The sequence below is a fragment of the Haliotis rufescens genome, unplaced genomic scaffold (genome assembly GCF_023055435.1).
Source record: "Haliotis rufescens isolate VD_foot unplaced genomic scaffold, xgHalRufe1.0.p SCAF_15, whole genome shotgun sequence".
Classification (NCBI taxonomy): domain Eukaryota; kingdom Metazoa; phylum Mollusca; class Gastropoda; order Lepetellida; family Haliotidae; genus Haliotis; species Haliotis rufescens.
In genome coordinates this window covers 7,242,264-7,267,619 of record NW_025963835.1, presented here as the reverse complement: position 1 = coordinate 7,267,619, position 25,356 = coordinate 7,242,264, and the positions used below count along the sequence as shown (strand labels likewise).

The 25,356-nt window shown below is 41.3% G+C and overlaps 24 non-coding genes across 24 annotated transcripts; 22 read left to right on the top strand and 2 right to left on the bottom strand.

Moving 5' to 3' along the window:
• Nucleotides 1-5,282: 5,282 nt before the first annotated feature.
• On the bottom strand, nucleotides 5,283-5,364 carry Trnal-uag. The gene has a single exon. It is a non-coding gene; the product is annotated as a tRNA-Leu (tRNA).
• Nucleotides 5,365-5,802: 438 nt separating this feature from the next.
• On the bottom strand, nucleotides 5,803-5,884 carry Trnal-aag. The gene has a single exon. It is a non-coding gene; the product is annotated as a tRNA-Leu (tRNA).
• A 1,560-nt stretch (nucleotides 5,885-7,444) lies between these two features.
• Nucleotides 7,445-7,526, top strand: Trnal-uag. Its single transcript has one exon. It is a non-coding gene; the product is annotated as a tRNA-Leu (tRNA).
• Nucleotides 7,527-8,129: 603 nt separating this feature from the next.
• On the top strand, nucleotides 8,130-8,211 carry Trnal-aag. Its single transcript has one exon. It is a non-coding gene; the product is annotated as a tRNA-Leu (tRNA).
• Nucleotides 8,212-8,934: 723 nt separating this feature from the next.
• Trnal-uag lies at nucleotides 8,935-9,016 on the top strand. The gene has a single exon. It is a non-coding gene; the product is annotated as a tRNA-Leu (tRNA).
• A 723-nt stretch (nucleotides 9,017-9,739) lies between these two features.
• Nucleotides 9,740-9,821, top strand: Trnal-aag. The gene has a single exon. It is a non-coding gene; the product is annotated as a tRNA-Leu (tRNA).
• Nucleotides 9,822-10,543: 722 nt separating this feature from the next.
• Trnal-aag lies at nucleotides 10,544-10,625 on the top strand. The gene has a single exon. It is a non-coding gene; the product is annotated as a tRNA-Leu (tRNA).
• A 667-nt stretch (nucleotides 10,626-11,292) lies between these two features.
• Nucleotides 11,293-11,374, top strand: Trnal-aag. The gene has a single exon. It is a non-coding gene; the product is annotated as a tRNA-Leu (tRNA).
• A 723-nt stretch (nucleotides 11,375-12,097) lies between these two features.
• Trnal-aag lies at nucleotides 12,098-12,179 on the top strand. The gene has a single exon. It is a non-coding gene; the product is annotated as a tRNA-Leu (tRNA).
• A 723-nt stretch (nucleotides 12,180-12,902) lies between these two features.
• Trnal-uag lies at nucleotides 12,903-12,984 on the top strand. Its single transcript has one exon. It is a non-coding gene; the product is annotated as a tRNA-Leu (tRNA).
• A 722-nt stretch (nucleotides 12,985-13,706) lies between these two features.
• On the top strand, nucleotides 13,707-13,788 carry Trnal-aag. Its single transcript has one exon. It is a non-coding gene; the product is annotated as a tRNA-Leu (tRNA).
• A 723-nt stretch (nucleotides 13,789-14,511) lies between these two features.
• On the top strand, nucleotides 14,512-14,593 carry Trnal-uag. The gene has a single exon. It is a non-coding gene; the product is annotated as a tRNA-Leu (tRNA).
• A 722-nt stretch (nucleotides 14,594-15,315) lies between these two features.
• Trnal-uag lies at nucleotides 15,316-15,397 on the top strand. Its single transcript has one exon. It is a non-coding gene; the product is annotated as a tRNA-Leu (tRNA).
• A 723-nt stretch (nucleotides 15,398-16,120) lies between these two features.
• On the top strand, nucleotides 16,121-16,202 carry Trnal-aag. Its single transcript has one exon. It is a non-coding gene; the product is annotated as a tRNA-Leu (tRNA).
• Nucleotides 16,203-16,923: 721 nt separating this feature from the next.
• Trnal-aag lies at nucleotides 16,924-17,005 on the top strand. The gene has a single exon. It is a non-coding gene; the product is annotated as a tRNA-Leu (tRNA).
• An 899-nt stretch (nucleotides 17,006-17,904) lies between these two features.
• On the top strand, nucleotides 17,905-17,986 carry Trnal-uag. The gene has a single exon. It is a non-coding gene; the product is annotated as a tRNA-Leu (tRNA).
• A 722-nt stretch (nucleotides 17,987-18,708) lies between these two features.
• Nucleotides 18,709-18,790, top strand: Trnal-uag. The gene has a single exon. It is a non-coding gene; the product is annotated as a tRNA-Leu (tRNA).
• An 899-nt stretch (nucleotides 18,791-19,689) lies between these two features.
• Nucleotides 19,690-19,771, top strand: Trnal-uag. The gene has a single exon. It is a non-coding gene; the product is annotated as a tRNA-Leu (tRNA).
• Nucleotides 19,772-20,494: 723 nt separating this feature from the next.
• Nucleotides 20,495-20,576, top strand: Trnal-aag. The gene has a single exon. It is a non-coding gene; the product is annotated as a tRNA-Leu (tRNA).
• An 899-nt stretch (nucleotides 20,577-21,475) lies between these two features.
• On the top strand, nucleotides 21,476-21,557 carry Trnal-aag. Its single transcript has one exon. It is a non-coding gene; the product is annotated as a tRNA-Leu (tRNA).
• A 723-nt stretch (nucleotides 21,558-22,280) lies between these two features.
• Nucleotides 22,281-22,362, top strand: Trnal-uag. Its single transcript has one exon. It is a non-coding gene; the product is annotated as a tRNA-Leu (tRNA).
• Nucleotides 22,363-23,085: 723 nt separating this feature from the next.
• Nucleotides 23,086-23,167, top strand: Trnal-aag. Its single transcript has one exon. It is a non-coding gene; the product is annotated as a tRNA-Leu (tRNA).
• Nucleotides 23,168-24,066: 899 nt separating this feature from the next.
• Nucleotides 24,067-24,148, top strand: Trnal-aag. The gene has a single exon. It is a non-coding gene; the product is annotated as a tRNA-Leu (tRNA).
• Nucleotides 24,149-24,864: 716 nt separating this feature from the next.
• On the top strand, nucleotides 24,865-24,946 carry Trnal-aag. Its single transcript has one exon. It is a non-coding gene; the product is annotated as a tRNA-Leu (tRNA).
• Nucleotides 24,947-25,356: the final 410 nt, after the last annotated feature.

Here is a 25,356-nt window from a genome sequence, read left to right as displayed (position 1 = left end):
TAAATGTTCTGCACTTTTAGATACAGGATCCCAGATTACAACTGTCAGTCAAGCCTTTTACAACTCTACATTATCAGAGATTGAATGTCGGCCCCTAACTGAGTTTGAACTTCAAATAACTGGAGCTGGAGACACTAACATACCTTACTCTGGATACATTGATGTATCAATCTACATTCCTTGCTATGATGTCGAATTGCAGATTCCTATACTAATAACCAAGGATACAAAATACAACAAGGACATCCCTGCAGTGATTGGCATCAATGTTCTCAAGAGATTAAAATCCAGAAACCAGGAAGCAGGAAAAGGATTACCAAAGGAATGGACTACTGCACTGGATTCAATTAGTTACAACGGCATTCTAGGAACAGTCAAGTCTACCAATGATAAACCTATCATTATTCAGCCAAATGAGATGGTCACCCTCAGTGGAGTTATTCGTCATAGTCCAGGGAATTACACTGCTGTTACTGAACATCTTGAAGTTGAATACGACATGCATACAGGTTTGTCTGTTTGTCCACGCCTAGTTGAAGTTGGAAAACATGGGAAGTTATCCAGAATACCAGTTCGATGCTGCAACCTGTCTGCAAGAGTCATCACCATCCGTCCAAAGACCAGACTCTGTCAACTCCACCAAGTTCGTGTCATTACACAAGTGCCCCTGGATGTATCTGCTAATAAGACGAATCATGTATCAGAGGACACAACAGATACTTCTTCTCAGCACTGCAAATCAAGGATTGATCTCTCTGACAGCCATCTTGATGACCCACAGAAGCAAGTAGTCTCTGACATGCTACAGCGTTGGGATTGCATCATGTCTTCAGATATCACAGACTTAGGTTGTTGCAACACTGTGAAGCTTGGAATCAGGTTGACAGATGATACTCCTTTCAAGCAGCCACATCGAAGAATCCCTCCTGGATTATTTGAAGAAGTAAGGGAACACCTACATGAGATGATAGCATGTGGAGCCATTAGAGAATCTCACAGTCCCTTCTCATCTAATGTGGTGTTAGTCCGCAAACAGGATAACAGTCTACGTTTCTGTCTTGACATGAGATTGTTGAATTCAAGAACAGTTCGGGATTCCTACTCAATTCCAAGAATTGATGAAACCTTAGATTGTCTGTCTGGATCGAGATGGTTCTCCAAGTTGGACTTGCGCTCTGGATACTGGCAAGTTGAGCTTGAGGAAAAGGACAAGGAGAAAACTGCATTTTCCGTTGGACCATTAGGTTTTTATGAATGTAATAGAATGCCATTCGGTCTAACCAACGCTCCAGCAACATTTCAAAGGCTCATGGAGAAATGCATGGGAGATTTAAATCTAAGAGAATGTCTCATCTACCTTGATGACATCATCATCTTCTCAAGCACAATTGACGAGCACTTGGAAAGACTGGAAGCAGTATTTCAAAGACTCAGAAATAACGGACTAAAGCTAAAACCATCTAAATGTCAGCTTTTCAGAAAAAGGGTGAAGTATCTTGGTCACATTGTATCTGTTAATGGAATCGAGACTGATCCAGAGAAGATTAGTGCTCTGAAGACCTGGCCAGTACCACAGAATACAGAAGATGTTCGCAAATTCCTAGGATTTACTGGGTACTACAGGCGATTTGTGAAGGATTTTGCCAAGATCACTAAGCCACTCAATGATTTGCTCGTAGGACAACCCAAGAAGAAGAGCAGGCGACCTACAAAAGAGATCAGCAATTGGATCTGGTCAGGAGAACAGCAAGCAGCATTTGATACTCTCATCCATCATTTAACGCAACCACCGATACTCGCCTATGCTGATTATTCCCTGCCTTTTGAGGTACACACAGATGCAAGCGGAGCTGGACTTGGAGCAGTTCTTTATCAGAAGCAACAAGGATGTTTGAGGGTTGTAGCCTATGCCAGTAGAGCTCTACGGAAGAGTGAGAAGAATTACCCAGCTCACAAACTGGAATTCCTGGCACTCAAGTGGGCAGTAACTGACAAGTTCCACGAATATCTCTATGGAAACAAGTTTGAAGTGAAGACGGATAATAATCCTTTGACATATGTCCTCACTACTGCTAAACTTGATGCCACTGGACATCGCTGGCTAGCAGCACTTTCAGCATATGATTTCAAGATCATTTATCGCCAGGGAAACAAGAACCAAGATGCAGATGGATTGTCCAGACGGCATAATCATGGAGCTGATTTAACCAAACTGGATGTTCCAAGTATCAAGGCCATCTGTCAAGTTCACCAGGCGATAGGTACTCGTGCTGAAAGTCTCACCTTTCATGAGGAGGCCATATATCCAGAGGAACCATCCCTGCCTTTAGCCTCGAAAGAACACAACTGGAGGAAAGAACAATCACTGGATAAAACACTTGCTCGGCTGATATCACTTTTGAACCTAGGACACAAGCCAACAGCACGCCAACGTTCTCTTGAAGATCAATCCGTCAGGAAACTCCTTCTGGAATGGGACAAGTTTCTTCTAAACAAAGGAGTTCTCTATCGAAGTGTGAACAGTTGTGATGGAGTTGTACATCAAATTGTGTTACCAACCATACACAAGGAAACAGTTCTCAAGGCCATCCATGATAATTCAGGACATCAAGGCAGAGACCGTACTCTCGACTTAATTCGAAACAGGTTCTTCTGGACTGGCATGAATGAAGATGTAGAGAGATACATTCGTAAATGTGGAAACTGCATCAGACGAAAATCACCTGTAACAAGGAAATCAGCTGAGCTAGTCAACATTCAGACAACCCAACCAATGGAACTAGTGTGCATGGACTACTTGCAATTGGAGGAATCAAAAGGAGGATTTGGGAACATTCTTGTGATCACAGATCATTTTACAAGATATGCTATTGCCATACCAACCAAGAATCAATCCGCCAAGACAACAGCAAGAGTTCTTTTTGATAATTTCCTTGTGCACTATGGATTTCCAGCCAAACTTCACAGCAACCAAGGGAGAAACTTTGTAGGCAATATCATCAAGGAGTTATGTCAACTGACAGGAATTCGGAAGACTCGAACCACACCATATCATCCCCAAGGAAACGGAATGTGTGAGAGATTCAACCAGACTCTTCTGAACATGTTGGGAACCCTTGAAGAAGATAAGAAAACAGACTGGAAGACTTATGTTTCTCCACTGGTTCACGCCTACAATGCCACAAAGCATGAGAGTACAGGATACTCACCTTTCTACCTTATGTTTGGTCGACATCCACGCCTGCCTGTTGATGCTTTCCTTGGAGTCAAGAAGATTGGTGATGACCACACTACCACGACTGAATATATCAACAAATTGAGAAAGAGATTAAACTTTGCTTATGAAAGTGCATCACGTGAAGCCCAAAGAGCTGGTCAACGTCATAAGAAAAGATATGATGCCAAAGTGCGTGCCTCAACTCTCCAACCTGGTGACCGTGTCCTTGTTCGTCTTGTAGGACTTACTGGGAAACACAAGCTTGCTGATAAGTGGGGACGGGATGTGTTCCAAGTTGTAAACCAACCAAATAAGGACATCCCAGTATTCACCCTGCAACAGGAAGATGGCAAAGGACTGAAGAAGACACTTCATCGGAACATGCTCCTGCCACTTGTGTCAATACCAGCGGAACCAGTGTTTGGACATCAGAAAAACAATGAAAGAAAGGCAAGGACGAAGAAATCTGTATCCTTGAAGGTGAAAGAATACCAAGAACTCATGGAGTCAGAAGACGAAAATGCCGAGGAAGTATTTGTATTGTTACCAGATCCGATTAGTCCACCAGTGTCTCAGGTTACTGGATCCAATGGAACTAACTTTGGTCGAGATCTAGAAGAAAGAACTGAAGCTAATAGAGAGGAATCCATGGAAACAGTAGGAACTGTGATTGAGCTTGAAGACTCATTTCCTGCTGACACGTCTCCTGGACCACCATCTAACAGTTCTCCAACACGCTATACTTCCAGCCCTCCTGAACAGTCATCTGCTTCAGCGGAAGAGGAGCCCGGTACAACGTCTGCTCATGACGAGGATGTAGTTGCAGACTCCACTGATCATGTGTCAGAACGGAATTCTGATATGGGGAGGCCTACCCGTAACAGAGCTCCTCCGTTTTGGCTCAGAAATGGCGATTGGGTAACTGACTACAGTATTCTTGCCAAATCATCTGTTTCCTCTGATAAAGATGTTTTCCTTTCTGAGGATACATCATCGGCCGCTGGTATCTCTGAATCGTTTGAGGTTTTTGTATAGTTGTGTTGTTAACTTTCAAAGTTGTGGACTCATAATGTGTGTAAGAAGTTGTATAAAGGTTTCACTTTTCTCTGTTTGGATGCTTCAGCGCATTTTAATGTTGAGGACAACATTTCTCAAAGGGGGGGAAGGTGTCGCCGGATTTATTAGTTGCCAAGAGTTATCTCTTTTTCATTTTACGGACGCTTCATCTCTCAATCTTACTCCTGTTTGTCTTACCAGCAGAATACCTGGGGTGTGACGTGGACACTTTCAAATGCCACTTCATGTCACGCCATTGTCGAGGGAAGACATTCTTTCTTCCTCGACACATCAATTCATGTTGATGTAATTTATATATTTTTACAGGTATGTACCCGCGTCTATCTACTTTCTTTATGGAAATCTAGTCAATAGAATAGGTAACGCGATTGTAGAAACTAAATAATTAATGTTGTAAGTTGTGAATATCATACTCGGTCTAAAGGCATCGCGTTGCACGAGATTACTAATTCAAACACTAAGTTTAAAGCACCATCCTGTAAGTAAGATTGTGAGTGAAAGATCTGGTTAAGTTCCATTTGTTTATCATGTATATATATTTTATTATTACATGAAAGATCATAAAAATGTTACTTTGTTTATAATGTGGTGACGTCACACATAACGTGTGCCGCCGAAATCATTTATTGCTGCATTTATAGTATATAAAGTAACAGCGTTTGAATATTATATTGTGCCATGCTATGCAACGTAATGAAATGCCACTTCATGTCACGCCATTGTCGAGGGAAGACATTCTTTCTTCCTCGACACATCAATTCATGTTGATGTAATTTATATATTTTTACAGGTAATAAATCCTTTTATACCTCATCCGCACCGCCTCAGTTCCCTCGATTACATCGTTGGCAGAACCCGCGACACTTCTGTAATTCAAGAGTTGGCAAAAAGAGCAGCAGGTGTGTATGAATTGAACAGCTGGTCCCACGATACCCTGAGCTGCAATTGCCGTGGAAACTTGAATTCTGTAGAGGATGCAAAAAGATTGTGGCAGCGGTGGGATTCGAACCCACGCCTCCGAAGAGACTGGTGCCTTAAACCAGCGCCTTAGACCGCTCGGCCACGCTACCCATACGGACATGGGCTCTTAATCCATTGAACAGTTTAAGACATATTTTTACATTATATTCCGGGAACAGCCAGGCTACAGATCATTATATTTGTCATGGTAACCAAATTCGGCAATTCTTAGAACTTGCGACCTTGTGCCATGTCCGTCCCCGATTCCCAAACCGTTCAGCAAATGAATTCAGCTTCCCCGACCTCATCCTGCCACAGAAGTTAGGGTAAGCATATCAGCCTACTCAATAATAATTTCTCCCTTTCTCAACTGAAATTAAAGCTCTCCTAAATAGCTTCAAGCTTCTCAGAGGAGATTCGTTTCTTCTGTAATTCAAGAGTTGGCAAAAAGAGCAGCAGGTGTGTATGAATTGAACAGCTGGTCCCACGATACCCTGAGCTGCAATTGCCGTGGAAACTTGAATTCTGTAGAGGATGCAAAAGAATTGTGGCAGCGGTGGGATTCGAACCCACGCCTCCGAAGAGACTGGTGCCTTAAACCAGCGCCTTAGACCGCTCGGCCACGCTACCCATACGCATATGGGCTCTTAATCCATTGAACAGTTTAAGACATATTTTTACATTATATTCCGGGAACAGCCAGGCTACAGATCATAATATTTGTCATGGTAACCAAATTCGGCAATTCTTAGAACTTGCGACCTTGTTCCATGTTCGTCCCCGAATCCCAAACTGTTCAGCAAATGAATTCAGCTTTTCCATCCCATCCTATCACAGAAGCTATTGAACAGTTTAAGATACATTTTACATTATATTCCGGGAACAGCCAGGCTCCAGATCATTCTATTTGTCATGGTAACCAATTTCGCTAATTAGAAAGAACGTGCAACCTTGTGCCATGTCCGTCCCCGATTCCCAAAATATTTAGCAAATGAATTCAGCTTTTCCATCCCATCCTATCACAGAAGCTAGGGTAAGCATATCAGCCTCCTCAATAATAATTTCTCCCTTTCTCAACTGAAATTAAAGCTTTCCTAAATAGCTTCAAGCTTCTCAGAGGAGATTCGTTTCTTCTGTTATTCAAGGTGTGTATGAAATGAATCGTGTGAACCGGCCGGTCAATTCATACACACCTGTTGTTCTTTTTGCCAACTCTTCAATAACAGAAGAAACGAATCTCCTCTGAGAAGCTTGAAGATATTTAGAAGAGCTTTAATTTCAGTTGAGAAAGGGAGAAATTATTATTGAGGAGGCTGATATGCTTACCCTAGGATGGGATGGAAAAGCTGAATTCATTTGCTGAATATTTTGTGAATCGGGGACGGAAATGGCACAAGGTTGCAAGTTCTTTGTAATTAGCGAAATTGGTTACCATGACAAATATAATGATCTTGAGCCTGACTGTTCCCGGAATATAATGGAAAATGTATCTTAAACTGTTCAATAGCTTCTGTGATTGGATGGGATGGAAAAGCTGAATTCATTTGCTAAATATTTTGGGAATCGGGGACGGACATGGCACAAGGTTGCAAGTTCTTTGTAATTAGCGAAATTGGTTACCATGACAAATATAATGATCTGGAGCCTCACTGTTCCCGGAATATAATGTAAAATGTATCTTAAACTGTTCAATAGCTTCTGTGATAGGATGGGATGGAAAAGCTGAATTCATTTGCTGAATATTTTGTGAATCGGGGACGGACATGGCACAAGGTTGCCAAATCTAAGAATTATCGAAATTGGTTACCATGACAAATATTATGATCTGAAGCCTGGCTGTGGCCGGAATATAATGTAAAATGTATCTTAAACTGTTCAATAGATTAAGAAACGAATCTCCTCTGAGAAGATTGAAGCTATTTAGAAGAGCTTTAATTTCAGTTGGGAAAGGGAGAAATTATTATTGAGGAGGCTGATATGCTTATCCTAGCTTCTGTGATAGGATGGGGTCGAAAAGGTGAATTCATTTGATGAACATTTTGGGAATCGGGGACGGACATGTCACAAGGTTGCAAGTTCTTAGTAATTAGCGAATTTGGTTACCATGACAAATATAATGATCTGAAGCCTTGCTGTTCCCGGAATATGTATCTTAGACTGTTCAATAGATTAAGTGATCAGGTCCGTATGGGTAGCGTGGCCGAGCGGTCTAAGGCGCTGGTTTAAGGCACCAGTCTCTTCGGAGGCGTGGGTTCGAATCCCACCGCTGCCACAATTCTTTTGCATCCTCTATAGATTTCAAGTCTCCACGGCAATTGCGGCTTTGGGAATCGTGTGACCGGCTGGTCAATTCATACACACCTGTTGTTCTTTTTGCCAACTCTTGAATAACAGAAGAAACGAATCTCCTCTGAGAAGCTTGAAGATATTTAGAAGAGCTTTAATTTCAGTTGAGAAAGTGAGAAATTATTATTGAGGAGGCTGATATGCTTACCCTAGGATGGGATGGAAAAGCTGAATTCATTTGCTGAATATTTTGTGAATCGGGGACGGACATGTCACAAGGTTGCAAGTTCTTTGTAATTAGCGAAATTGGTTACCATGACAAATATAATGATCTGGAGCCTGTCTGTTCCCCGAATATAATGGAAAATGTATCTTAAACTGTTCAATAGCTTCTGTGATAGGATGGGGTCGAAAAGGTGAATTCATTTGATGAACATTTTGGGAATCGGGGACGGACATGTCACTAGGTTGCAAGTTCTTAGTAATTAGCGAATTTGGTTACCATGACAAATATAATGATCTGAAGCCTTGCTGTTCCCGGAATATGTATCTTAGACTGTTCAATAGATTAAGAGCCAAGGTCCGTATGGGTAGCGTGGCCGAGCGGTCTAAGGCGCTGGTTTAAGGCACCAGTCTCTTCGTAGGCGTGGGTTCGAATCCCACCGCTGCCACATTTCTTTTGCATCCTCTACAGAATTCAAGTCTCCACGGCAATTGCAGCTTGGGCAATCATCGGACCAGCTGTTCAATTTATACACACCTGCTGTCCTTTTTTGCCAAGTCTTAAATTACAGAAGACACGAATCTCCTCTGAGAAGCTTGAGGCTATTTAGAAGAGCTCTAATTTCAGTTGATAAAGTGAGAAATTATTATTGAGGAGGCTGATATGCTTACCCTAGCTTCTGTGATAGGATGGGATGGAAAAGCTGAATTCATTTGCTGAATATTTTGTGAATCGGGGACGGACATGGCACGAGGTTGCAAAATCTAAGAATTATCGAAATTGGTTACCATGACAAATATTATGATCTGAAGCCTGGCTGTTCCCGGAATATAATGTAAAATGTATCTTAAACTGTTCAATAGATTAAGAAACGAATCTCCTCTGAGAAGATTGAAGCTATTTAGAAGAGCTTTAATTTCAGTTGGGAAAGGGAGAAATAATTATTGAGGAGGCTGATATGCTTATCCTAGCTTCTGTGATAGGATGGGGTCGAAAAGGTGAATTCATTTGATGAACATTTTGGGAATCGGGGACGGACATGTCACAAGGTTGCAAGTTCTTAGTAATTAGCGAATTTGGTTACCATGACAAATATAATGATCTGAAGCCTTGCTGTTCCCGGAATATGTATCTTAGACTGTTCAATAGATTAAGAGCCAAGGTCCGTATGGGTAGCGTGGCCGAGCGGTCTAAGGCGCTGGTTTAAGGCACCAGTCTCTTCGGAGGCGTGGGTTCGAATCCCACCGCTGCCACATTTCTTTTGCATCCTCTACAGAATTCAAGTCTCCACGGCAATTGCAGCTTGGGCAATCATCGGACCAGCTGTTCAATTTATACACACCTGCTGTCCTTTTTTGCCAAGTCTTAAATTACAGAAGACACGAATCTCCTCTGAGAAGCTTGAGGCTATTTAGAAGAGCTCTAATTTCAGTTGATAAAGTGAGAAATTATTATTGAGGAGGCTGATATGCTTACCCTAGCTTCTGTGATAGGATGGGATGGAAAAGCTGAATTCATTTGCTGAATATTTTGTGAATCGGGGACGGACATGGCACGAGGTTGCAAAATCTAAGAATTATCGAAATTAGTTACCATGACAAATATTATGATCTGAAGCCTGGCTGTTCCCGGAATATAATGTAAAATGTATCTTAAACTGTTCAATAGATTAAGAAACGAATCTCCTCTGAGAAGATTGAAGCTATTTAGAAGAGCTTTAATTTCAGTTGGGAAAGGGAGAAATTATTATTGAGGAGGCTGATATGCTTATCCTAGCTTCTGTGATAGGATGGGGTCGAAAAGGTGAATTCATTTGATGAACATTTTGGGAATCGGGGACGGACATGTCACAAGGTTGCAAGTTCTTAGTAATTAGCGAATTTGGTTACCATGACAAATATAATGATCTGAAGCCTTCCTGTTCCCGGAATATGTATCTTAGACTGTTCAATAGATTAAGAGCCAAGGTCCGTATGGGTAGCGTGGCCGAGCGGTCTAAGGCGCTGGTTTTAGGCACCAGTCTCTTCGGAGGCGTGGGTTCGAATCCCACCGCTGCCACATTCTTTTGCATCCTCTACAGAATTCAAGTCTCCACGGCAATTGCAGCTTGGGCAATCATCGGACCAGCTGTTCAATTTATACACACCTGCTGTCCTTTTTTGCCAAGTCTTAAATTACAGAAGACACGAATCTCCTCTGAGAAGCTTGAGGCTATTTAGAAGAGCTCTAATTTCAGTTGATAAAGTGAGAAATTATTATTGAGGAGGCTGATATGCTTACCCTAGCTTCTGTGATAGGATGGGATGGAAAAGCTGAATTCATTTGCTGAATATTTTGTGAATCGGGGACGGACATGGCACGAGGTTGCAAAATCTAAGAATTATCGAAATTGGTTACCATGACAAATATTATGATCTGAAGCCTGGCTGTTCCCGGAATATAATGTAAAATGTATCTTAAACTGTTCAATAGATTAAGAAACGAATCTCCTCTGAGAAGATTGAAGCTATTTAGAAGAGCTTTAATTTCAGTTGGGAAAGGGAGAAAGTATTATTGAGGAGGCTGATATGCTTATCCTAGCTTCTGTGATAGGATGGGGTCGAAAAGGTGAATTCATTTGATGAACATTTTGGGAATCGGGGACGGACATGTCACAAGGTTGCAAGTTCTTAGTAATTAGCGAATTTGGTTACCATGACAAATATAATGATCTGAAGCCTTGCTGTTCCCGGAATATGTATCTTAGACTGTTCAATAGATTAAGAGCCAAGGTCCGTATGGGTAGCGTGGCCGAGCGGTCTAAGGCGCTGGTTTAAGGCACCAGTCTCTTCGGAGGCGTGGGTTCGAATCCCACCGCTGCCACATTTCTTTTGCATCCTCTACAGAATTCAAGTCTCCACGGCAATTGCAGCTTGGGCAATCATCGGACCAGCTGTTCAATTTATACACACCTGCTGTCCTTTTTTGCCAAGTCTTAAATTACAGAAGAAACGAATCTCCTCTGAGAAGCTTGAGGCTATTTAGAAGAGCTCTAATTTCAGTTGATAAAGTGAGAAATTATTATTGAGGAGGCTGATATGCTTACCCTAGTGGGTTCGAATCCCACCGATGCCACAATTCTTTTGAATCCTCTATAGATTTCAAGTCTCCACGGCAATTGCAGCTTGGGGAATCGTGTGACCGGCTGGTCAATTCATACACACCTGTTGTTCTTTTTGCCAACTCTTGAATAACAGAAGAAACGAATCTCCTCTGAGAAGCTTGAAGATATTTAGAAGAGCTTTAATTTCAGTTGAGAAAGTGAGAAATTATTATTGAGGAGGCTGATATGCTTACCCAAGGATGGGATGGAAAAGCTGAATTCATTTGATGAACATTTTGGGAATCGGGGACGGACATGTCACAAGGTTGCAAGTTCTTAGTAATTAGCGAATTTGGTTACCATGACAAATATAATGATCTGAAGCCTTGCTGTTCCCGGAATATGTATCTTAGACTGTTCAATAGATTAAGAGCCAAGGTCTGTATGGGTAGCGTGGCCGAGCGGTCTAAGGCGCTGGTTTTAGGCACCAGTCTCTTCGGAGGCGTGGGTTCGAATCCCACCACTGCCACATTTCTTTTGCATCCTCTACAGAATTCAAGTCTCCACGGCAATTGCAGCTTGGGCAATCATCGGACCAGCTGTTCAATTTATACACACCTGCTGTCCTTTTTTGCCAAGTCTTAAATTACAGAAGACACGAATCTCCTCTGAGAAGCTTGAGGCTATTTAGAAGAGCTCTAATTTCAGTTGATAAAGTGAGAAATTATTATTGAGGAGGCTGATATGCTTACCCTAGCTTCTGTGATAGGATGGGATGGAAAAGCTGAATTCATTTGCTGAATATTTTGTGAATCGGGGACGGACATGGCACGAGGTTGCAAAATCTAAGAATTATCGAAATTAGTTACCATGACAAATATTATGATCTGAAGCCTGGCTGTTCCCGGAATATAATGTAAAATGTATCTTAAACTGTTCAATAGATTAAGAAACGAATCTCCTCTGAGAAGATTGAAGCTATTTAGAAGAGCTTTAATTTCAGTTGGGAAAGGGAGAAATTATTATTGAGGAGGCTGATATGCTTATCCTAGCTTCTGTGATAGGATGGGGTCGAAAAGGTGAATTCATTTGATGAACATTTTGGGAATCGGGGACGGACATGTCACAAGGTTGCAAGTTCTTAGTAATTAGCGAATTTGGTTACCATGACAAATATAATGATCTGAAGCCTTGCTGTTCCCGGAATATGTATCTTAGACTGTTCAATAGATTAAGAGCCAAGGTCCGTATGGGTAGCGTGGCCGAGCGGTCTAAGGCGCTGGTTTAAGGCACCAGTCTCTTCGGAGGCGTGGGTTCGAATCCCACCGCTGCCACATTTCTTTTGCATCCTCTACAGAATTCAAGTCTCCACGGCAATTGCAGCTTGGGCAATCATCGGACCAGCTGTTCAATTTATACACACCTGCTGTCCTTTTTTGCCAAGTCTTAAATTACAGAAGACACGAATCTCCTCTGAGAAGCTTGAGGCTATTTAGAAGAGCTCTAATTTCAGTTGATAAAGTGAGAAATTATTATTGAGGAGGCTGATATGCTTACCCTAGCTTCTGTGATAGGATGGGATGGAAAAGCTGAATTCATTTGCTGAATATTTTGTGAATCGGGGACGGACATGGCACGAGGTTGCAAAATCTAAGAATTATCGAAATTAGTTACCATGACAAATATTATGATCTGAAGCCTGGCTGTTCCCGGAATATAATGTAAAATGTATCTTAAACTGTTCAATAGATTGAGAAACGAATCTCCTCTGAGAAGATTGAAGCTATTTAGAAGAGCTTTAATTTCAGTTGGGAAAGGGAGAAATTATTATTGAGGAGGCTGATATGCTTATCCTAGCTTCTGTGATAGGATGGGGTCGAAAAGGTGAATTCATTTGATGAACATTTTGGGAATCGGGGACGGACATGTCACAAGGTTGCAAGTTCTTAGTAATTAGCGAATTTGGTTACCATGACAAATATAATGATCTGAAGCCTTCCTGTTCCCGGAATATGTATCTTAGACTGTTCAATAGATTAAGAGCCAAGGTCCGTATGGGTAGCGTGGCCGAGCGGTCTAAGGCGCTGGTTTTAGGCACCAGTCTCTTCGGAGGCGTGGGTTCGAATCCCACCGCTGCCACATTCTTTTGCATCCTCTACAGAATTCAAGTCTCCACGGCAATTGCAGCTTGGGCAATCATCGGACCAGCTGTTCAATTTATACACACCTGCTGTCCTTTTTTGCCAAGTCTTAAATTACAGAAGACACGAATCTCCTCTGAGAAGCTTGAGGCTATTTAGAAGAGCTCTAATTTCAGTTGATAAAGTGAGAAATTATTATTGAGGAGGCTGATATGCTTACCCTAGCTTCTGTGATAGGATGGGATGGAAAAGCTGAATTCATTTGCTGAATATTTTGTGAATCGGGGACGGACATGGCACGAGGTTGCAAAATCTAAGAATTATCGAAATTGGTTACCATGACAAATATTATGATCTGAAGCCTGGCTGTTCCCGGAATATAATGTAAAATGTATCTTAAACTGTTCAATAGATTAAGAAACGAATCTCCTCTGAGAAGATTGAAGCTATTTAGAAGAGCTTTAATTTCAGTTGGGAAAGGGAGAAATTATTATTGAGGAGGCTGATATGCTTATCCTAGCTTCTGTGATAGGATGGGGTCGAAAAGGTGAATTCATTTGATGAACATTTTGGGAATCGGGGACGGACATGTCACAAGGTTGCAAGTTCTTAGTAATTAGCGAATTTGGTTACCATGACAAATATAATGATCTGAAGCCTTGCTGTTCCCGGAATATGTATCTTAGACTGTTCAATAGATTAAGAGCCAAGGTCCGTATGGGTAGCGTGGCCGAGCGGTCTAAGGCGCTGGTTTAAGGCACCAGTCTCTTCGGAGGCGTGGGTTCGAATCCCACCGCTGCCACATTTCTTTTGCATCCTCTACAGAATTCAAGTCTCCACGGCAATTGCAGCTTGGGCAATCATCGGACCAGCTGTTCAATTTATACACACCTGCTGTCCTTTTTTGCCAAGTCTTAAATTACAGAAGACACGAATCTCCTCTGAGAAGCTTGAGGCTATTTAGAAGAGCTCTAATTTCAGTTGATAAAGTGAGAAATTATTATTGAGGAGGCTGATATGCTTACCCTAGCTTCTGTGATAGGATGGGATGGAAAAGCTGAATTCATTTGCTGAATATTTTGTGAATCGGGGACGGACATGGCACGAGGTTGCAAAATCTAAGAATTATCGAAATTAGTTACCATGACAAATATTATGATCTGAAGCCTGGCTGTTCCCGGAATATAATGTAAAATGTATCTTAAACTGTTCAATAGATTGAGAAACGAATCTCCTCTGAGAAGATTGAAGCTATTTAGAAGAGCTTTAATTTCAGTTGGGAAAGGGAGAAATTATTATTGAGGAGGCTGATATGCTTATCCTAGCTTCTGTGATAGGATGGGGTCGAAAAGGTGAATTCATTTGATGAACATTTTGGGAATCGGGGACGGACATGTCACAAGGTTGCAAGTTCTTAGTAATTAGCGAATTTGGTTACCATGACAAATATAATGATCTGAAGCCTTCCTGTTCCCGGAATATGTATCTTAGACTGTTCAATAGATTAAGAGCCAAGGTCCGTATGGGTAGCGTGGCCGAGCGGTCTAAGGCGCTGGTTTTAGGCACCAGTCTCTTCGGAGGCGTGGGTTCGAATCCCACCGCTGCCACATTCTTTTGCATCCTCTACAGAATTCAAGTCTCCACGGCAATTGCAGCTTGGGCAATCATCGGACCAGCTGTTCAATTTATACACACCTGCTGTCCTTTTTTGCCAAGTCTTAAATTACAGAAGACACGAATCTCCTCTGAGAAGCTTGAGGCTATTTAGAAGAGCTCTAATTTCAGTTGATAAAGTGAGAAATTATTATTGAGGAGGCTGATATGCTTACCCTAGCTTCTGTGATAGGATGGGATGGAAAAGCTGAATTCATTTGCTGAATATTTTGTGAATCGGGGACGGACATGGCACGAGGTTGCAAAATCTAAGAATTATCGAAATTGGTTACCATGACAAATATTATGATCTGAAGCCTGGCTGTTCCCGGAATATAATGTAAAATGTATCTTAAACTGTTCAATAGATTAAGAAACGAATCTCCTCTGAGAAGATTGAAGCTATTTAGAAGAGCTTTAATTTCAGTTGGGAAAGGGAGAAATTATTATTGAGGAGGCTGATATGCTTATCCTAGCTTCTGTGATAGGATGGGGTCGAAAAGGTGAATTCATTTGATGAACATTTTGGGAATCGGGGACGGACATGGCACAAGGTTGCAAGTTCTTAGTAATTAGCGAATTTGGTTACCATGACAAATATAATGATCTGAAGCCTTGCTGTTCCCGGAATATGTATCTTAGACTGTTCAATAGATTAAGAGCCAAGGTCCGTATGGGTAGCGTGGCCGAGCGGTCTAAGGCGCTGGTTTAAGGCACCAGTCTCTTCGGAGGCGTGGGTTCGAATCCCACCGCTGCCACATTTCTTTTGCATCCTCTACAGAATTCAAGTCTCCACGGCAATTGCAGCTTGGGCAATCATCGGACCAGCTGTTCAATTTATACACACCTGCTGTCCTTTTTTGCCAAGTCTTAAATTACAGAAGACACGAATCTCCTCTGAGAAGCTTGAGGCTATTTAGAAGAGCTCTAATTTCAGTTGATAAAGTGAGAAATTATTATTGAGGAGGCTGATATGCTTACCCTAGCTTCTGTGATAGGATGGGATGGAAAAGCTGAATTCATTTGCTGAATATTTTGTGAATCGGGGACGGACATGGCACAAGGTTGCAAAATCTAAGAATTATCGAAATTGGTTACCATGACAAATATTATGATCTGAAGCCTGGCTGTGGCCGGAATATAATGTAAAATGTATCTTAAACTGTTCAATAGATTAAGAAACGAATCTCCTCTGAGAAGATTGAAGCTATTTAGAAGAGCTTTAATTTCAGTTGGGAAAGGGAGAAATTATTATTGAGGAGGCTGATATGCTTATCCTAGCTTCTGTGATAGGATGGGGTCGAAAAGGTGAATTCATTTGATGAACATTTTGGGAATCGGGGACGGACATGTCACAAGGTTGCAAGTTCTTAGTAATTAGCGAATTTGGTTACCATGACAAATATAATGATCTGAAGCCTTGCTGTTCCCGGAATATGTATCTTAGACTGTTCAATAGATTAAGAGCCAAGGTCCGTATGGGTAGCGTGGCCGAGCGGTCTAAGGCGCTGGTTTAAGGCACCAGTCTCTTCGGAGGCGTGGGTTCGAATCCCACCGCTGCCACATTTCTTTTGCATCCTCTACAGAATTCAAGTCTCCACGGCAATTGCAGCTTGGGCAATCATCGGACCAGCTGTTCAATTTATACACACCTGCTGTCCTTTTTTGCCAAGTCTTAAATTACAGAAGACACGAATCTCCTCTGAGAAGCTTGAGGCTATTTAGAAGAGCTCTAATTTCAGTTGATAAAGTGAGAAATTATTATTGAGGAGGCTGATATGCTTACCCTAGCTTCTGTGATAGGATGGGATGGAAAAGCTGAATTCATTTGCTGAATATTTTGTGAATCGGGGACGGACATGGCACAAGGTTGCAAAATCTAAGAATTATCGAAATTGGTTACCATGACAAATATTATGATCTGAAGCCTGGCTGTTCCCGGAATATAATGTAAAATGTATCTTAAACTGTTCAATAGATTAAGAAACGAATCTCCTCTGAGAAGATTGAAGCTATTTAGAAGAGCTTTAATTTCAGTTGGGAAAGGGAGAAATTATTATTGAGGAGGCTGATATGCTTATCCTAGCTTCTGTGATAGGATGGGGTCGAAAAGGTGAATTCATTTGATGAACATTTTGGGAATCGGGGACGGACATGTCACAAGGTTGCAAGTTCTTAGTAATTAGCGATTTTTTTTACCATGACAAATATAATGATCTGAAGCCTTGCTGTTCCCGGAATATATATCTTAGACTGTTCAATAGATTAAGAGCCGATCCATATGGGTAGCGTGGCCGAGCGGTCTAAGGCGCTGGTTTAAGGCACCAGTCTCTTCGGAGGCGTGGATTCGAATCCCACTGCTGCCACAATTCTTTTGAATCCTCTATAGATTTCAAGTCTCCACGGCAATTGCAGCTTGGGGAATCGTGTGACCGGCTGGTCAATTCATACACACCTGTTGTTCTTTTTGCCAACTCTTGAATAACAGAAGAAACGAATCTCCTCTGAGAAGCTTGAAGATATTTAGAAGAGCTTTAATTTCAGTTGAGAAAGGGAGAAATTATTATTGAGGAGGCTGATATGCTTACCCTAGGATGGGATGGAAAAGCTGAATTCATTTGCTGAATCTTTTGTGAATCGGGGACGGACATGGCACAAGGTTGCAAGTTCTTTGTAATTAGCGAAATTGGTTACCATGACAAATATAATGATCTTGAGCCTGACTGTTCCCGGAATATAATTGAAAATGTATCTTAAACTGTTCAAAAAGCTTCTCTGATAGTATGGGATGGAAAAGCTGAATTCATTTGCTGAATATTTTGGGAATCGGGGACGGACATGGCACAAGGTTACAAAATCTAAGAATTATCGAAATTGGTTACCATGACAAATATTATGATCTGAAGCCTGGCTGTTCCCGGAATATAATGTAAAATGTATCTTAAACTGTTCAATAGATTAAGAAACGAATCTCCTCTGAGAAGATTGAAGCTATTTAGAAGAGCTTTAATTTCAGTTGGGAAAGGGAGAAATTATTATTGAGGAGGCTGATATGCTTATCCTAGCTTCTGTGATAGGATGGGGTCGAAAAGGTGAATTCATTTGATGAACATTTTGGGAATCGGGGACGGACATGTCACAAGGTTGCAAGTTCTTAGTAATTAGCGAATTTGGTTACCATGACAAATATAATGATCTGAAGCCTTCCTGTTCCCGGAATATGTATCTTAGACTGTTCAATAGATTAAGAGCCAAGGTCCGTATGGGTAGCGTGGCCGAGCGGTCTAAGGCGCTTGTTTTAGGCACCAGTCTCTTCGGAGGCGTGGGTTCGAATCCCACCGCTGCCACATTTCTTTTGCATCCTCTACAGAATTCAAGTCTCCACGGCAATTGCAGCTTGGGCAATCATCGGACCAGCTGTTCAATTTATACACACCTGCTGTCCTTTTTTGCCAAGTCTTAAATTACAGAAGACACGAATCTCCTCTGAGAAGCTTGAGGCTATTTAGAAGAGCTCTAATTTCAGTTGATAAAGTGAGAAATTATTATTGAGGAGGCTGATATGCTTACCCTAGCTTCTGTGATAGGATGGGATGGAAAAGCTGAATTCATTTGCTGAATATTTTGTGAATCGGGGACGGACATGGCACAAGGTTGCAAAATCTAAGAATTATCGAAATTGGTTACCATGACAAATATTATGATCTGAAGCCTGGCTGTGGCCGGAATATAATGTAAAATGTATCTTAAACTGTTCGATAGATTAAGATACGAATCTCCTCTGAGAAGATTGAAGCTATTTAGAAGAGCTTTAATTTCAGTTGGGAAAGGGAGAAATTATTATTGAGGAGGCTGATATGCTTATCCTAGCTTCTGTGATAGGATGGGGTCGAAAAGGTGAATTCATTTGATGAACATTTTGGGAATCGGGGACGGACATGTCACAAGGTTGCAAGTTCTTAGTAATTAGCGATTTTTTTACCATGACAAATATAATGATCTGAAGCCTTCCTGTTCCCGGAATATGTATCTTAGACTGTTCAATAGATTAAGAGCCAAGGTCCATATGGGTAGCGTGGCCGAGCGGTCTAAGGCGCTGGTTTAAGGCACCAGTCTCTTCGGAGGCGTGGGTTTGAATCCCACCGCTGCCACAATTCTTTTGAATCCTCTATAGATTTCAAGTCTCCACGGCAATTGCAGCTTGGGGAATCGTGTGACCGGCTGGTCAATTCATACACACCTGTTGTTCTTTTTGCCAACTCTTGAATAACAGAAGAAACGAATCTCCTCTGAGAAGCTTGAAGATATTTAGAAGAGCTTTAATTTCAGTTGAGAAAGTGAGAAATTATTATTGAGGAGGCTGATATGCTTACCCTAGGATGGGATGGAAAAGCTGAATTCATTTGCTGAATATTTTGTGAATCGGGGACGGACATGGCACAAGGTTGCAAGTTCTTTGTAATTAGCGAAATTGGTTACCATGACAAATATAATGATCTTGAGCCTGACTGTTCCCGGAATATAATTGAAAATGTATCTTAAACTGTTCAAAAAGCTTCTGTGATAGGATGGGATGGAAAAGCTGAATTCATTTGCTGAATATTTTGGGAATCGGGGACGGACATGGCACAAGGTTACAAAATCTAAGAATTATCGAAATTGGTTACCATGACAAATATTATGATCTGAAGCCTGGCTGTGGCCGGAATATAATGTAAAATGTATCTTAAACTGTTCAATAGATTAAGAAACGAATCTCCTCTGAGAAGATTGAAGCTATTTAGAAGAGCTTTAATTTCAGTTGGGAAAGGGAGAAATTATTATTGAGGAGGCTGATATGCTTATCCTAGCTTCTGTGATAGGATGGGGTCGAAAAGGTGAATTCATTTGATGAACATTTTGGGAATCGGGGACGGACATGTCACAAGGTTGCAAGTTCTTAGTAATTAGCGAATTTGGTTACCATGACAAATATAATGATCTGAAGCCTTGCTGTTCCCGGAATATGTATCTTAGACTGTTCAATAGATTAAGAGCCAAGGTCCGTATGGGTAGCGTGGCCGAGTGGTCTAAGGCGCTGGTTTTAGGCACCAGTCTCTTCGGAGGCGTGGGTTCGAATCCCACCGCTGCCACATTTCTTTTGCATCCTCTACAGAATTCAAGTCTCCACGGCAATTGCAGCTTGGGCAATCATCGGACCAGCTGTTCAATTTATACACACCTGCTGTCCTTTTTTGCCAAGTCTTAAATTACAGAAGAAACGAATCTCCTCTGAGAAGCTTGAGGCTATTTAGAAGAGCTCTAATTTCAGTTGATAAAGTGAGAAATTATTATTGAGGAGGCTGATATGCTTACCCTAGCTTCTGTGATAGGATGGGATGGAAAAGCTGAATTCATTTGCTGAATATTTTGTGAATCGGGGACGGACATGGCACAAGGTTGCAAAATCTAAGAATTATCGAAATTAGTTACCATGACAAATATTATGATCTGAAGCCTGGCTGTGGCCGGAATATAATGTAAAATGTATCTTAAACTGTTCAATAGATTAAGAAACGAATCTCCTCTGAGAAGATTGAAGCTATTTAGAAGAGCTTTAATTTCAGTTGGGAAAGGGAGAAATTATTATTGAGGAGGCTGATATGCTTATCCTAGCTTCTGTGATAGGATGGGGTCGAAAAGGTGAATTCATTTGATGAACATTTTGGGAATCGGGGACGGACATGTCACAAGGTTGCAAGTTCTTAGTAATTAGCGATTTTTTTTACCATGACAAATATAATGATCTGAAGCCTTCCTGTTCCCGGAATATGTATCTTAGACTGTTCAATAGATTCAGTGCCGAGATCCGTATGGGTAGCGTGGCCGAGCGGTCTAAGGCGCTGGTTTAAGGCACCAGTCTCTTCGGAGGCGTGGGTTCGAATCCCACCGCTGCCACAATTCTTTTGAATCCTCTATAGATTTCAAGTCTCCACGGCAATTGCAGCTTGGGGAATCGTGTGACCGGCTGGTCAATTCATACACACCTGTTGTTCTTTTTGCCAACTCTTGAATAACAGAAGAAACGAATCTCCTCTGAGAAGCTTGAAGATATTTAGAAGAGCTTTAATTTCAGTTGAGAAAGGGAGAAATTATTATTGAGGAGGCTGATATGCTTACCCTAGGATGGGATGGAAAAGCTGAATTCATTTGCTGAATAGTTTGTGAATCGGGGACGGACATGGCACAAGGTTGCAAGTTCTTTGTAATTAGCGAAATTGGTTACCATGACAAATATAATGATCTTGAGCCTGACTGTTCCCGGAATATAATTGAAAATGTATCTTAAACTGTTCAAAAAGCTTCTGTGATAGGATGGAATGGAAAAGCTGAATTCATTTGCTGAATATTTTGGGAATCGGGGACGGACATGGCACAAGGTTACAAAATCTAAGAATTATCGAAATTGGTTACCATGACAAATATTATGATCTGAAGCCTGGCTGTGGCCGGAATATAATGTAAAATGTATCTTAAACTGTTCAATAGATTAAGAAACGAATCTCCTCTGAGAAGATTGAAGCTATTTAGAAGAGCTTTAATTTCAGTTGGGAAAGGGAGAAATAATTATTGAGGAGGCTGATATGCTTATCCTAGCTTCTGTGATAGGATGGGGTCGAAAAGGTGAATTCATTTGATGAATATTTTGGGAATCGGGGACGGACATGTCACAAGGTTGCAAGTTCTTAGTAATTAGCGAATTTGGTTACCATGACAAATATAATGATCTGAAGCCTTCCTGTTCCCGGAATATGTATCTTAGACTGTTCAATAGATTAAGAGCCAAGGTCCGTATGGGTAGCGTGGCCGAGCGGTCTAAGGCGCTGGTTTAAGGCACCAGTCTCTTCGGAGGCGTGGGTTCGAATCCCACCGCTGCCACATTTCTTTTGCATCCTCTACAGAATTCAAGTCTCCACGGCAATTGCAGCTTGGGCAATCATCGGACCAGCTGTTCAATTTATACACACCTGCTGTCCTTTTTTGCCAAGTCTTAAATTACAGAAGACACGAATCTCCTCTGAGAAGCTTGAGGCTATTTAGAAGAGCTCTAATTTCAGTTGATAAAGTGAGAAATTATTATTGAGGAGGCTGATATGCTTACCCTAGCTTCTGTGATAGGATGGGATGGAAAAGCTGAATTCATTTGCTGAATATTTTGGGAATCGGGGACGGACATGGCACGAGGTTGCAAAATCTAAGAATTATAGAAATTAGTTACCATGACAAATATTATGATCTGAAGCCTGGCTGTTCCCGGAATATAATGTAAAATGTATCTTAAACTGTTCAATAGATTAAGAAACGAATCTCCTCTGAGAAGATTGAAGCTATTTAGAAGAGCTTTAATTTCAGTTGGGAAAGGGAGAAATTATTATTGAGGAGGCTGATATGCTTATCCTAGCTTCTGTGATAGGATGGGGTCGAAAAGGTGAATTCATTTGATGAACATTTTGGGAATCGGGGACGGACATGTCACAAGGTTGCAAGTTCTTAGTAATTAGCGAATTTGGTTACCATGACAAATATAATGATCTGAAGCCTTCCTGTTCCCGGAATATGTATCTTAGACTGTTCAATAGATTAAGAGCCAACGTCCGTATGGGTAGCGTGGCCGAGTGGTCTAAGGCGCTGGTTTTAGGCACCAGTCTCTTCGGAGGCGTGGGTTCGAATCCCACCGCTGCCACATCTCTTTTGCATCCTCTACAGAATTCAAGTCTCCACGGCAATTGCAGCTTGGGCAATCATCGGACCAGCTGTTCAATTTATACACACCTGCTGTCCTTTCTTACCAAGTCTTAAATTACAGAAGACACGAATCTCCTCTGAGAAGCTTGAGGCTATTTAGAAGAGCTCTAATTTCAGTTGATAAAGTGAGAAATTATTATTGAGGAGGCTGATATGCTTACCCTAGCTTCTGTGATAGGATGGGATGGAAAAGCTGAATTCATTTGCTGAATATTTTGTGAATCGGGGACGGACATGGCACAAGGTTGCAAAATCTAAGAATTATCGAAATTGGTTACCATGACAAATATTATGATCTGAAGCCTGGCTGTGGCCGGAATATAATGTAAAATGTATCTGAAACTGTTCAATAGATTAAGAAACGAATCTCCTCTGAGAAGATTGAAGCTATTTAGAAGAGCTTTAATTTCAGTTGGGAAAGGGAGAAATTATTATTGAGGAGGCTGATATGCTTATCCTAGCTTCTGTGATAGGATGGGGTCGAAAAGGTGAATTCATTTGATGAACATTTTGGGAATCGGGGACGGACATGTCACAAGGTTGCAAGTTCTTAGTAATTAGCGATTTTTTTTACCATGACAAATATAATGATCTGAAGCCTTCCTGTTCCCGGAATATGTATCTTAGACTGTTCAATAGATTAAGAGCCGAGGTCCATATGGGTAGCGTGGCCGAGCGGTCTAAGGCGCTGGTTTAAGGCACCAGTCTCTTCGGAGGCGTGGGTTCGAATCCCACCGCTGCCACATTTCTTTTGAATCCTCTATAGCTTTCAAGTCTCCACGGCAATTGCAGCTTGGGGAATCGTGTGACCGGCTGGTCAATTCATACACACCTGTTGTTCTTTTTGCCAACTCTTGAATAACAGAAGAAACGAATCTCCTCTGAGAAGCTTGAAGATATTTAGAAGAGTTTTAATTTCAGTTGAGAAAGGGAGAAATTATTATTGAGGAGGCTGATATGCTTACCCTAGGATGGGATGGAAAAGCTGAATTCATTTGCTGAATATTTTGTGAATCGGGGACGGACATGGCACAAGGTTGCAAGTTCTTTGTAATTAGCGAAATTGGTTACCATGACAAATATAATGATCTTGAGCCTGACTGTTCCCGGAATATAATTGAAAATGTATCTTAAACTGTTCAAAAAGCTTCGGTGATAGGATGGGATGGAAAAGCTGAATTCATTTGCTGAATATTTTGGGAATCGGGGACGGACATGGCACAAGGTTACAAAATCTAAGAATTATAGAAATTGGTTACCATGACAAATATTATGATCTGAAGCCTGGCTGTGGCCGGAATATAATGTAAAATGTATCTTAAACTGTTCAATAGATTAAGAAACGAATCTCCTCTGAGAAGATTGAGGCTATTTAGAAGAGCTTTAATTTCAGTTGGGAAAGGGAGAAATAATTATTGAGGAGGCTGATATGCTTATCCTAGCTTCTGTGATAGGATGGGGTCGAAAAGGTGAATTCATTTGATGAACATTTTGGGAATCGGGGACGGACATGTCACAAGGTTGCAAGTTCTTAGTAATTAGCGAATTTGGTTACCATGACAAATATAATGATCTGAAGCCTTGCTGTTCCCGGAATATGTATCTTAGACTGTTTACTAGATTAAGAGCCAAGGTCCGTATGGGTAGCGTGGCCGAGCGGTCTAAGGCGCTGGTTTAAGGCACCAGTCTCTTCGGAGGCGTGGGTTCGAATCCCACCGCTGCCACATTTCTTTTGCATCCTCTACAGAATTCAAGTCTCCACGGCAATTGCAGCTTGGGCAATCATCGGACCAGCTGTTCAATTTATACACACCTGCTGTCCTTTTTTGCCAAGTCTTAAATTACAGAAGAAACGAATCTCCTCTGAGAAGCTTGAGGCTATTTAGAAGAGCTCTAATTTCAGTTGTTGAAGTGAGAAATTATTATTGAGGAGGCTGATATGCTTACCCTAGCTTCTGTGATAGGATGGGATGGAAAAGCTGAATTCATTTGCTGAATATTTTGTGAATCGGGGACGGACATGGCACAAGGTTGCAAAATCTAAGAATTATCGAAATTAGTTACCATGACAAATATTATGATCTGAAGCCTGGCTGTGGCCGGAATATAATGTAAAATGTATCTGAAACTGTTCAATAGATTAAGAAACGAATCTCCTCTGAGAAGATTGAAGCTATTTAGAAGAGCTTTAATTTCAGTTGGGAAAGGGAGAAATTATTATTGAGGAGGCTGATATGCTTATCCTAGCTTCTGTGATAGGATGGGGTCGAAAAGGTGAATTCATTTGATGAACATTTTGGGAATCGGGGACGGACATGGCACAAGGTTGCAAGTTCTTAGTAATTAGCGATTTTTTTTACCATGACAAATATAATGATCTGAAGCCTTCCTGTTCCCGGAATATGTATCTTAGACTGTTCAATAGATTGAGAGTGATATGGGTAGCGTGGCCGAGCGGTCTAAGGCGCTGGTTTAAGGCACCAGTCTCTTCGGAGGCGTGGGTTCGAATCCCACCGCTGCCACATTTCTTTTGAATCCTCTATAGATTTCAAGTCTCCACGGCAATTGCAGCTTGGGGAATCGTGTGACCGGCTGGTCAATTCATACACACCTGTTGTTCTTGTTGCCAACTTTTGAATAACAGAAGAAACGAATCTCCTCTGAGAAGCTTGAAGATATTTAGAAGAGCTTTAATTTCAGTTGAGAAAGTGAGAAATTATTATTGAGGAGGCTGATATGCTTACCCTAGGATGGGATGGAAAAGCTGAATTCATTTGCTGAATATTTTGTGAATCGGGGACGGACATGGCACAAGGTTGCAAGTTCTTTGTAATTAGCGAAATTGGTTACCATGACAAATATAATGATCTTGAGCCTGACTGTTCCCGGAATATAATGGAAAATGTATCTTAAACTGTTCAAAAAGCTTCTG